We start from the raw sequence: 12,464 nt of genomic DNA on the forward strand, positions 1-12,464 counted from the left end.
CTTTGAGTTGAAAATCTTCATTCTCATCCACTCCTATTATCCGTAGGTTTGATCTTCTCATTGTGTCCTGTATTTCCTGGATGTTTTGAGTTAGGATCTTTTTGCATTTTCCATTTTCCTTGATTGTTGTGCCGATGTTCTCTATGCAATCTTCTGCACCTGAGATTCTCTCTTCCATCTCTTGTATTCTGTTGCTGATGCTCGTATCTATGGTCCCAGATTTCTTTCCTAGGGTTTCTATCTCCAGTGTTGCCTCATTTTGGGTTTTCTTTATTGTGTCTACTTCCCTTTTTAGGTCTAGTATGGTTTTGTTCATTTCCATCATCTGATTGGATGTGTTTTCCTGGTTCTCTTTAAGGACTTCTACCAGTTTGGTTGTGTTTTCCTGTTTTTCTTTAAGGACTTGTAACTCTTTAGCCATGTTCTCCTGTAGTTCTTTAAAGTCCTTCTTGATGTCCTCTATCATCATCATGAGATATGCTTTTAAATCCAGGTATAGCTTTTCAGGTGTGTTGGGGTGCCCTGGACTGGGCGAAGTGGGAGTGCTGGGTCCTGATGATGGTGAGTGGTCTTGGTTTCTGTTAGTAAGATTCTTACGTTTACCTCTCGCCATCTGGTAATCTCTGGAGTTGTTATAGTTGTCTCTGTTCAGAGGTTGTTCTTCTGGTGATTCTGAGTATTGTCTGTCAGCAGACCTGGGAGTCAGGCTCTCTCCTCTGAGTTTCAGTGGTTAGAGCACTCCCTGCTGACAAGCTTTCCTCTTAAAGGGAAGGTGTACAGATATCTGGCGTTTGGACCTTCTCCTGGCCAAAGAAGAAGGCCGAAAACAGGACCTTTCCCAGATGCTGTGTTGCTTTGGCAGGTCACAGAAGCTGTCAGCTTCTGTGGTGCACACTCTCAGCTGTGCAGACTACATTCCTAAGTTCAGAGGAGTCCTGGATCCAAGATGTGCTCCCTGTTCCTGAGGCAGAGGGCTCCTGTGCAGGGCAGAATACAGTCTTCCAGCTGGGAGGGTGCCGGATGTCTGCAGCTCCAAAAAGGGTGCTGCCTCAGCGGCTCTGTGGCTCCCGCCTGTCCCAGAAGCTGTCTGCCTCTGTGGTCCTCACTCTCACCTCTGCAGACTAAGTTCGGCGGAGCCCCGGAGCCAAGATGGCGCTCCCTGCAGGGTGGATCACTGTCCTCCGGCTGGGAGGGTGCTGGATGTCTGCAGCCCCAAAAGGGTGCTGCCTCAGCGACTCTGTGGCTCCTGCCTGTCCCAGAAGCTGTCTGCCTCTGTGGTCCTCACTCTCACCTCTGCAGACTAAGTTCGGCGGAGTCTCGGAGCCAAGATGGCATTCCCTGCAGGGCAGATCATTGTCCTCCGGCTGGGAGGGTGCTGGCTGTCTGCAACCCCAAAAGGGTGCTGCCTCAGCGGCTCTGTGGCTCCCACCTGTCCCAGAAGCTGTCTGCCTCTGTGGTCCTCACTCTCACCTCTGCAGACTAAGTTCGGCGGAGCCCCGGAGCCAAGATGGCGCTCCCTGCAGGGTGGATCACTGTCCTCTGGCTGGGAGGGTGCTGGATGTCTGCAGCCCCAAAAGGGTGCTGCCTCAGCGACTCTGTGGCTCCCGCCTGTCCCAGAAGCTGTCTGCCTCTGTGGTACTCACTCTCACCTCTGCAGACTAAGTTCGGCGGAGTCCCGGAGCCAAGCAACACTATCTTTTCTAAAGGCTCTGTTCTAGTTTAGTTTGTCCTTTATTCACACACACTCTCTCCTTCCTTCCCCCCTCAATTCTTAGCTCCACCTCCATATCCCATGTCCAATCACAGGCCTCCTCTGCACTAATGCAATTGGATGGGAAATTCTTACAACATCTGATCTCATGTAGTTCACTAAATTGTGACTTTCCTATCACCCTACAGTCCTATATCTATAATATCATTCGTCACCAGCTTGGAATTATTTCTATCTCTTACCTTTGTTTTCTAGCACCAGTGAAACCACAATAAGTATTTGTGGAAAGAAGGTTGATGATATAGATGAATGAAAAAAAAAAAAAAAGATGGCTCTCTGGTGAGTCAGACTTTCATAGCAGGATGAATTGATTTCCACAGTTACAGTGTGTTTTTCCTGAAAAAGTTTAATCTGACAGGGATTCTGTAAGAATAGCTCTTATTTGTTTTATAGGAAGATAGACTTTTTAACAGGGTTAAAGTTCTATGAACTAACATGCTAATGGAATAATTGAGATATTATACAAGACAGTAGTATTTTTACAAGAAAATCAACATATCAAGTGAAAGAAAGAACTAATTATTTGACCATGATCTTTACAACTGCAGTTAACCAGATGAACCTTGTATAGTTCTTTGATGATATCATAGGATACTCTGACAGATGCGACTTAAGAGAGAAAGGATTTGTTTGGCTCATAATTCTAGGTTTTTACAATTGCTGGTAAATTAAGGTGTCAGAAACTTGAAGAAGTAAGTCACATTATAGCCACAATCAAGAGCAAAGATCCCTGAATTAATGTGTGCAGTCTAGTGCTTAATTCTTTCTCTCTACTCTTGTACAATCCAGTGTTCCTCTCACTTTAATAAATATAACAAAGACCCTATACCAGAGACCATGCCACAGACCAATCTAGTCTAGACATTCCTACATTGAGACTTTCTTACTACATTGTGTCACTTTGACAATTAAAATTATCCACCACATATTTGCTATTATTGACATCCTAAGTCACAGTTACTCTTCAGGCAGAAGAGCAATATATCCACAGAAAAATGTTGTATCTTCTTAAGTAGTCATTATCCATCATTCTCCCTTAGACTCTTTTGCTATAGCCTCTATTGGCAGATATCTGACTCTGTTGGCAGATATCTTCCTGATATCTGGCTCTTATTTCAGCCACTTAAGTTTGTGTATAGCTATTTTAAATCTTTAAAAAACATATTCCTGTTCCTTAAACAAGAAAGTGAATTTCAAAGTGATAAAACATGATGATTTGATAAGAGAAAATTCAAGTGTTTATGAGTTCTTTGAGCTATTTTAGGACTACATCTAAAGCAATTCTCCAAATACATATAGTTTTAAGCAAGTTTAAAGTATGGTAAAATATATGAAAAATATTGCATGAAAGACCAAATTTAATTTAGCTTTTTATGAAGCACAGTGTTTCTCACCTGAAAAAGATTCAGAATGGTTCTATAAGTCAGGAAACTAGTCACATATTTATAAGAAAACATCACCTTGGTAAACCACAGTGCAAAATTATGGAAACATATTACCAAGAACTACCATGTATACTGTGTACTGGTAGGAAGATGATGTTGATGTGAGATATGGAAACAGCCCATGATTGGGGCAAATTAGGCACAAAAAAAAAATGACTGAGAAAGTTCAATACTCAGGGCCCCTTAGGTGCTGAAGAATTCTAACTCTATGGCTTATGGTTTTTATAAAATCACCACTAGATTTTGAGTAACTTAAGGCATATGGTATATTCATCTTTATATCAAAAGTATAATTATGTGGCAAAAGGATTTCAGTGGCATGAAACAGGTATTTTTGTAATTACTAACCCTAAACACACACACACACACTCACACACACACACACACACACACACACACACACACACACACACACACACATACACCTCCAAATTTTAATAGCACTGTTTTGCCTCTTTGGAAATGAATATGGGTGGTAATTATACAGACTCTTTTGAATAAAGCTCTTTGAACTCCTATAACATTCTGAGAACCATATTTGATAGACATTCCTAATTCCCTGACTGTCTTCTTTTAAAATATTGAAAATATGCTTGCCTTTTACATATCTTTTATGAATTGATAATGAAAATACAGAACCTTGTGTGTACACTATCTTTTAAATAGGCTTGTAGCTTTTGACAAAAAAATGCCATATCACATTTTTTTCTTTTAATAAGAAGGCTTTACAATAGGACTTAAACTCCTAATCTAGCAATACAAATTGGAAGAGCTTTCACTTTTGCTAACCTCACAGATAATGTCAGAGATCAGAAGAAAGCATTAGATGGGATGAAGCAATGACCAACAACCACAATGAAACTGGTACTAAGATTGACTTCAGGAGGCAAAAACCAATATGGCTGGTCCTCAGAATGCCAAGAAGGAAAACGCATTGAAAAGTTAAGCAGCAATTTAAAGACAACATCTGGCCCATTTGTGGCAGTTTTTCACTTCTTCTAACGCCCATGCTTATCACTGGAATGAAGGCAGATTAGGTTTCTGACCTGAAGAAGAGAGTTGTTATTTCGATCAGGGAGGTATAATCAGATTGAAATTATTGAGTAATAGATAACACTGAAATTTACTTGGAGATATTTCTAGCTACAGTCAGGTATTTCCTTCTTCTAGATTTTATCCCATATGCAAATGCTTCCTAGAGTTTATTATCATCATCATCAAAATAATAAAATAGATACTGGTATGAAAATATTTGTGCAACTATGACCCTTAACTTCTCAGCTCTGTCTAATCATTAGAAATTTAACAGTTCCAGAAACATCACTGTTATATAGTATAGCTATATATTCATCCCAGTGTAGGAATCATAATTATTCACATAGGCTAGTGATGGTATAGATTTTTGAATGTCCATTTTATTTAAAATGAACATCTACCATTGTAAATTATGTTGTGACTATGTGATTTATTTTGATGTATTTGTATTATTTAAAAAGATAATTTAATCAAAAGAGATATTTAAAACAATATTTTAAATAGCATTCTATAAGGAGATTGCCATACTATCATAAACAATTGCTGTGTAATTGATTTTACCCTGTTACTTCTTCGCATAGGATACTGCATGCATGTCCTTCTTAGGTCATGGTGAGCATGTGTGTTTGCCCTGCAAACCTGATTGTGTAGTTTCCAACAAACCTTAAAATCCACACAAGTTTCTGCTAGATTTTGGAATTCATCTCCAGAAAGAAAACATTGAGGAGTATGGATGAAAAACCCCTTCCAGCAGCAAAGACCTGTACAGCCTCTCTCCAACAAATTCTTTTCCCGATTTCCAGGTTTATTCTATTTCAATTTTCTCACCTGCCCACGGTAAAGGATAGATCTATTTTTAATCAGCTCTGTAAACCTTTACAGAGTACCCCCAGCAGAGTCATTGGTCCTTCTTGACTTTGACCACCCATTCCTTGAAGTAGTGCTGCAAGATCTACTACATTGTGGAACAGATGTAATGTAGTGCATAGTTTTCTATGCAAGTTGTTCAATGCTTTGAGGACATGAACTGAATGTTTCTCTTTTCAGTATATTTCTCTGTTGCAAAGGGAAGTATCTCTGATAGGAAACCCTCAGTAAATATTTAAATAAGTGAATATATTAAAAAGAAATGGAAGAAAACAACAAAGAACAGCAGGCTGTTTCTGCCAATGCTTTTTGTGGCTTGGGAGGAATTAGAACTATACAAAAAATATCACTTGGTAAGATTTATGATACTCCTTTTCTGACTTCATGATTATTTTTCATTCTCAATTCTGAGAAACTTAGGTTCTTGGCACATATTCTGGTTTTGTGACTTAAGTAACAACTGTCTGAGAGTCCCAAGTTATTAGTACGCATTATACATGTCTATATACAGTATCATAAAATCTATTGGAACCCCCAAATAACTGATCACAAGAAACAGCAGATTTTTAAATACTGAAAGTAAAACATTGGGCTAAGTGCTTTAATTATTTTTTCCTTGGACTGGATGATTTTATTATATCTGACACTATTAAGAAAAATGAATTCTTTGGGGGAACTAAAATCTGAAAAGCCTGTACGTTTTAAGTGCTTTCTCTTTGGCTGAAGATTTATCTTATTTTAATGTGTGACCACTTAGTGAGTGAGAAGGTTGTAAAAGACTTGCTGTGCACATTAAAATTTTACAATCTCTATGTTCTTAATATTTTACAATGTATATTATACATTTCCTGAAGGTCTAGAAGACCTCTTCAGATGGAAATAATTATATTAAAACTTGCCATTTTGTGTATCTACTAAATGGTATGTATATGACCAAACATTAAGCTTTGTTAAATAGTATATTGTACTTTCATGTTGAGTGTTTTTCATCTTAAAGAAGATGCTCTACAGTTTGAATAGATCTTCTACAAATATCTGCTTGAATCCTCTTATTAACATTGTTTAAAAAGGTACACTTGCACGCATGTCTGATCTGTACTTTCGCCTGCTTATGACAACACTCTTGATTAAACATGTATTTGACAATGAGAAATAGCTTTTGAGATTGGAGCTAGTGTCTGCATCCACTCCATCCTGATTTTCCATGAGCACTTCTGAAACAGATATGACTTAGACTGACTGAGTCACAGTGGCTTTATTGAACAAGAGTTCTGATCTCTGTTCTAAATTCCTTTGGTTCTAAAACCCATGTTCATTTGTTATTGGTAACCTTGCTTATTTAAAGCATTGTGGATAAGGAGGGTTTCTCTGAGGGATACAATTGCCATGGGACACATGTATGGTGTTAAGTCAGATTTTGTGTTCATAATAGTAATATATTATTCTATTGCTACTTTTGCTATTAGGCCCAGGGCAAAAGCCAGCTTGCAGCAGCAATTTAACACATTTCACATACACCAAATATCATATATTTTCTAATAACTTTTCTGATGCTCATGACATACATCTCTTCTGTCTATGTTACTTGAACTAATAGTCTAAGAGGCACACTCTCCAATTTTTTTTTTTTTTTTGCAATTCTTTTAAATTTGCAGACAATGCACATTTTGTGCTGTTTTTTCCTTATCCAAAGTAATTAAGTATTATCAGTAGCTTAACTATGGAAATAGAATACGTTTTGGATGAAACTTTTTATTTGTAGAAAAAGTGATTGACTTAACATAATGTGCAATAAATTGCATAATGGCACATTGCAATAGAACATTAAATTCTGAGGAAAAATAATCTTCTCTAGAAACTTTTTGTAGAGTAGAAACTTGGTTCAAATACTATTTTGACAACAACAGCTGGATGACCTAATTAATTCTAATTCTTTGTATCCTAATACCCAGATTGTAGTAGTTATGGAAAAAAACTACTTTAAAACACTGGTATATATGAAAAGATGATTTCAACTAAAGCCAGCACATGTGTGTTGACATAGTTGTGTAATCAGTGTCCTACTCATCACAAATGGAGATTCTTGTCAACAATTACACTGGGAGAAGAGAAAAACCAACATTTAGTCAAATGCTATAGTTTCAGGTTCAAAATCTTTTAAATAGAGTAACTTAAAAATAAGTTATAAAGAGAGAGGAGGGGAGATTTATCACTGATATTATCATAAACACATTGCCATGTTCTTTGAGTGTCATTACTGATTTTGTGTGTGTGTGTGTTTCTTTAAGACAGAACACTTGTATGTACATATTTCATCTTTAGAAAAGACTGCTAAGTGTGTTTACAGGACAGATTGGCTTATAAATCTGAATGGACTAACTATGGGAGATTCAACTGGCTGGATTCTGCACAAAAGAGGCAACTCTGTCTCTCCAGAAGCTGGGTTATACCCTTCTCATGCTCTTAAAATCAGAGCCCCAACCTTGTAGATTTTGAATTGTGACACTTATGATAGGGGGCACATGGGATGTCTGGCCTAAGGCATACAACTTAACACACAATTTTTATACATATATATATATATATATATATATATATATATATATATATATATAATCATCTTTTGTACAAACAAAACATTTCATCCAGTATTTTTTCTGGAGTTATACCATCTGCTTCTCTCATTCCGTGGCTTCCAGAGTTAAACTAAACACTGCTACCAGCACACAATGTTTCCAGCTTGCAGATGTCCTGTTTTTGGGACTTCTCTGCCTCTGTGGTTATTGTCTCACGAGCCTGTTACCCTAATGAATCATTTATGATTTATCTCTACTTACTCTATTGATTCTGTATCTCAAGAGAAACATACGTGTGGCAAACTCTCTGCACTTTAAAGAGTTTGTATAAAACCGTTGTGTGAGCGATCACATTAACAGTTATACATACTCTATAGAATTACAGCATATGAGGATACATCAGATTTTATAGTAAGAGATTTCTTACTAGAGTGAGTTTAGGCCAAAAGTTTCCCTCTCTCCCAGATGTGACAATATCATGGCTTAGTATGAACACTGTAGCAGTCCCTTATCTTGAATGGCACAGCCTCTAGAATAGTGATTCTCAAACTGTGGGTTGTGATCCCATTGGGGTGAAGAGTTGAACGACCCTTTCATAGAAGTTGCATATCAGATATTTACATTATGATTAGTAATAATAGTCCAATTCCAGCTATGAGGTAGGAGTGGAATCAATAATATGGCTAGGGGTCATCACATAAGCAACTGCATTAAAGTGGTGCAATATTAGAAAGGTTAAGAACCACTGTTCTAGAACCATGAGATGAGTAAGCAATTGATATTTATAACTTCTCTGTGCAGACCACCCAATAATGTTCTGTTCTAATGTTACAAAATCTAGAGAGTATGGAAATAATGTATTTGTTAAAATCATAGCATTCAGTTGAATTCACTAAAGAAATGTGCTACTTTAAATGTTTGTGTGCTTTTATGTACATGTGTATTGTAAAGAGCCTTCATTGTTTAGAATATTTAGGAAACTGATTAGAGAAAATTCATGATAATTGAAAAAAATTGTAGATAACATAATAATTCATTCATCAGTTTTGTTGGGTTCATTGTTCAGGTCAAAAAGTCAGATCTTGTAGTCCCCAAATGAAATACATGCATCTTGTTAAAAGACCCAGGGAAGAAATTATTCTGAAAAAAATATAGAACATGGCTGTGATGCATAGATCTCTAAGAAGCAAAGAGTAAAATTGAAGAGCTGGCTCTGTGCACACTGGGCTCCCATAGAAATGTAAAGGCCTAAGGCAGAATGAGTAAAATACAGGTGGAGTAGCATTGTCTCTGTAATCCCCTTATTTCTACAATAGCATGGGATGCTGTGATAGAATCCTTGGAGGCCAAGAGCCAGGTACTCTACTGGCCAAGAACCGAAATACCCTACTTGAAATAAGACCTGTCTCAAATAAGCTCTAAGGTGAAGACCAAAAGCTGATGTCAGTCCTGAACTCTACACACCCACCCACACTGAAGGAATCAAACCCATATACAAGAGGAAATGGTCACTGTTTTGCTGTGTCCCTCTGACTTTATCTCTGTCCCCATGTCTATCTCTATTCCTTGCCTCTTTCTGTATTTCTCACTGTTGCACACAAAAATAAATACAAAAGCAAATACCAATGTGAAACTTCCTTCTATGGATTTATAGAAGTGCTGCGTGCATAAAACAATGGGGAGTAATGAATTCTACAGAAAAAATGACAAATATTTTTATTTAATTTAGTAATTAATTATATTATTCAATTCTAAAAACTCAAACCATTGCCTTTTGATTTTTCTTTGTATTTTATTCCCTTGAAAATTATTTAGGTTTGCTTCAGATATTTTATTTATGTTTTGTCTTGAAGAAAAATGTCACAAGTAGAATTTCAGCTTTCTGAACAAAGAACACATTTAAATGATGCTGCAAACTGAATTTCATCTTCCTGAAATTCCTGTTTGCAGCATATATCCTGTGATTGTTTGAGATAGGGCCTTTTGTCTGCTGTTTTAGATTATTGACCTTATATCATAATCTGATAAAATTGGTGATTTTGTATGAAAGTAAAAAATGTCACATCAGAGATTCCTAAGTATCTCCCTGCTTCTCTGTCTCAAACTTACTCTGTTTAAAAACAAAAAAAAAATGCTAGGAAATGGGGGATTAGGTTAAAGGTTATTTTCCTACATAAGGAAGGAAAATATCTCCAGAAACAGTCCTATTGTGGTGACTGCCATTGTCAACCAGACAAGATCTAGACTCACCAAAGAGAAAGGCTTCTGGTGACACCCCTGAGAGCTTACCTATATTATTAGCTTAGCTGTTATAATTTTCTGTGAGGAATTACATAGAATAGGTCAATTATAATGGTAAGGTCCACCTTAGTTACAGGAGGTAGTATTTCAAGAGTGGGGGTCCTGGATTGAATAAATAGAAATATGATGCTAAATGCTAGCATTCCTGGCTTTTTGTTTCCTGACTACAGATGCAGTGTGACCAGCTGGCCTACATCAGGTATGTCTTTGCTGCCTGGTACCATGGCTTCCTCATCAAGATTAACTGTAACCATAAACTATGCATCAATATAAACCCTTCTTTCCCTAAGTCTCTTTGGTCAGGATACTTTATGACAGTAACAGGAAGGGTAAGTACCACTTCTACCAAATTCTAGTCTTGATCTTCTAGATAATTGATAGAACAGGGAACCTGAGCCCTGCTGTCAGAGTCTCAGTATGAACATATCCAAATGTTGGACAGTGCAAAAAAATACATCGCTCAAAGTCAAGGGACAATTGCCATCTAAAGAATGTCATTGCTGGTTGGCAGGAAATCAAGTGATACTTTAAAGACATATTCTATATTACATCATGATGATAACCTTGGACTAGATTGTGAAAAGGCAGCTGAATACTGCTAACCAAACAGTTGTTCTATTTTAAACATGGGATGCAAGAGCAGGTCAATGTAGAACTTTGAATGATCTCTGTTCTACAAAAGCTTGGAGTCCTAAATACTGAAACAGGGAAGAATAAATTTTACTAGAATGTTTAGAAGGAAGTAGAAATGGCTGTGGTAGTTTGTCGTTCCATGAAGATCTGTTGAATGATTCAGAAGAGTGATCTATGGTCTACAACCTCTATGAGTTTTCTTCAGAAGAAAGTACTAGGCTTCTAGTTGTACCAAATATAGATTGATACTTAAAACAAAACATATATTGATGAAACACCCTAATATCCAGCTGAAAATTTCTGGACTTATTTGGAAGGAAGTATAAAGAAAGTCTGTTTACATTTCCTTCTTATTTGGGGGAAGGTATGGGGATATCCCATAGGGAAAACTAGCAACTCAACCTCATCCTTGTTAGGGGAAGGGTATAAAGCCACATCTGCCCCATCCCTTTCACATGTGCACTTCCATCTTACCATGTTGCACATGTGGACCAATTGTGAAAGTAATGTTTCTACCTCCTACTTTTTTAAGACTCTGAGGAATAAACATTTATTTTCATAAAAACAACATGAGAATGAGTAAGTTTTTCCTCATAGGACCCAGCTTTATTTATGGTTGTAGTTATTAGCTTCCCTAAAGTCCCTTTCTTCAGAGAAAAGTTGACAGCAATTCCAGGTAATGAATATTCTATGAGATGGCCATTTGAGATGAACTCCATGCATCAGTTTCTAAAATAAAAATAATAATAATTGCTTTTGCTTGTTGCCATAAATTTAAATAATGTCTCAGCATCATTTTCTTACTCAAGGTGACATTAGTGATAAACCTGGGTTGGGTGCTCTGTAAATATTAATAACATATCAAAATGTATGATTTGTCAGTCAATATCACCACAAAATTGGCCTGAAAATGGAATATCTAAATACACTCAATACGTGCCCAGGTTGATTCAAAAAAAGAATGAGGAAAATTATTAATATACAATTACTTTTTAAATGTCTTTGCATTATGTGCTTGAATGACCAATGCTGGTATTACAGCATCACATTTTAATGTCATTAACTGTGCCTTATTTTCAAAGACCACATTTAAGAAAATGCAATCCAGCCATGTTTTAATTTGTATAACTAACACATATTACATTTATAAGCAGGAGATGAGACATGTTAAAATAATAATGCCTCTGGAAAGTTTGCTTTTAAAGTAAAAAGTGAAAAATTATAAAACAGAATTTTATATGCACGAAATGTAACACTCCATTCCAATCACATAGATATGCTAGACAAAATATGCTTAATATTTTTTGCAAAATAAATAAATATCTCTGTGAGGCCAACTTGCTGAGAAACACAGAGCAAAGATGCAAATTTAAGTATCTGTAGGGAGTGAAGACAGCATATAGATGACATGTCCATTCTGCAAGGATGACCAAGTTCTTCCCATGCTTTATGGACAATGGGAGATCAGTTTCTTAGTGTGGAGAGGATCTAGAACCACACATCTTTGCAGCGAGCTGTGATGATTACATTGCTGTCCATCTAAGGAACTGATTTTAGCCAGATTGTGATTACCGGACAGTCAAATATGTAAACGACAGTAAAACTCTCACCAGCAATAATATAATAATGTACAAGAACAGGAAAAGTCACGTTGAAGGTTAATGGGAAATAGCTGTTCCCAAGTATAAAAACCAATACTTGTGAATGACATTCCTACTATAAGAAAAAGGAATGGAGTGTGCTATAAAATATAGAGACTAAATAGGGAAAAATATAAAAGTGATGTCAGAATTAATGAATGAATTGAAAAGCAAAATTTGTCTGGAAATGGATAAA

This window comes from Mus caroli, unplaced genomic scaffold, assembly GCF_978045245.1.
Source record: "Mus caroli unplaced genomic scaffold, Mus_caroli_1 scaffold_14, whole genome shotgun sequence".
NCBI classification, from domain to species: domain Eukaryota; kingdom Metazoa; phylum Chordata; class Mammalia; order Rodentia; family Muridae; genus Mus; species Mus caroli.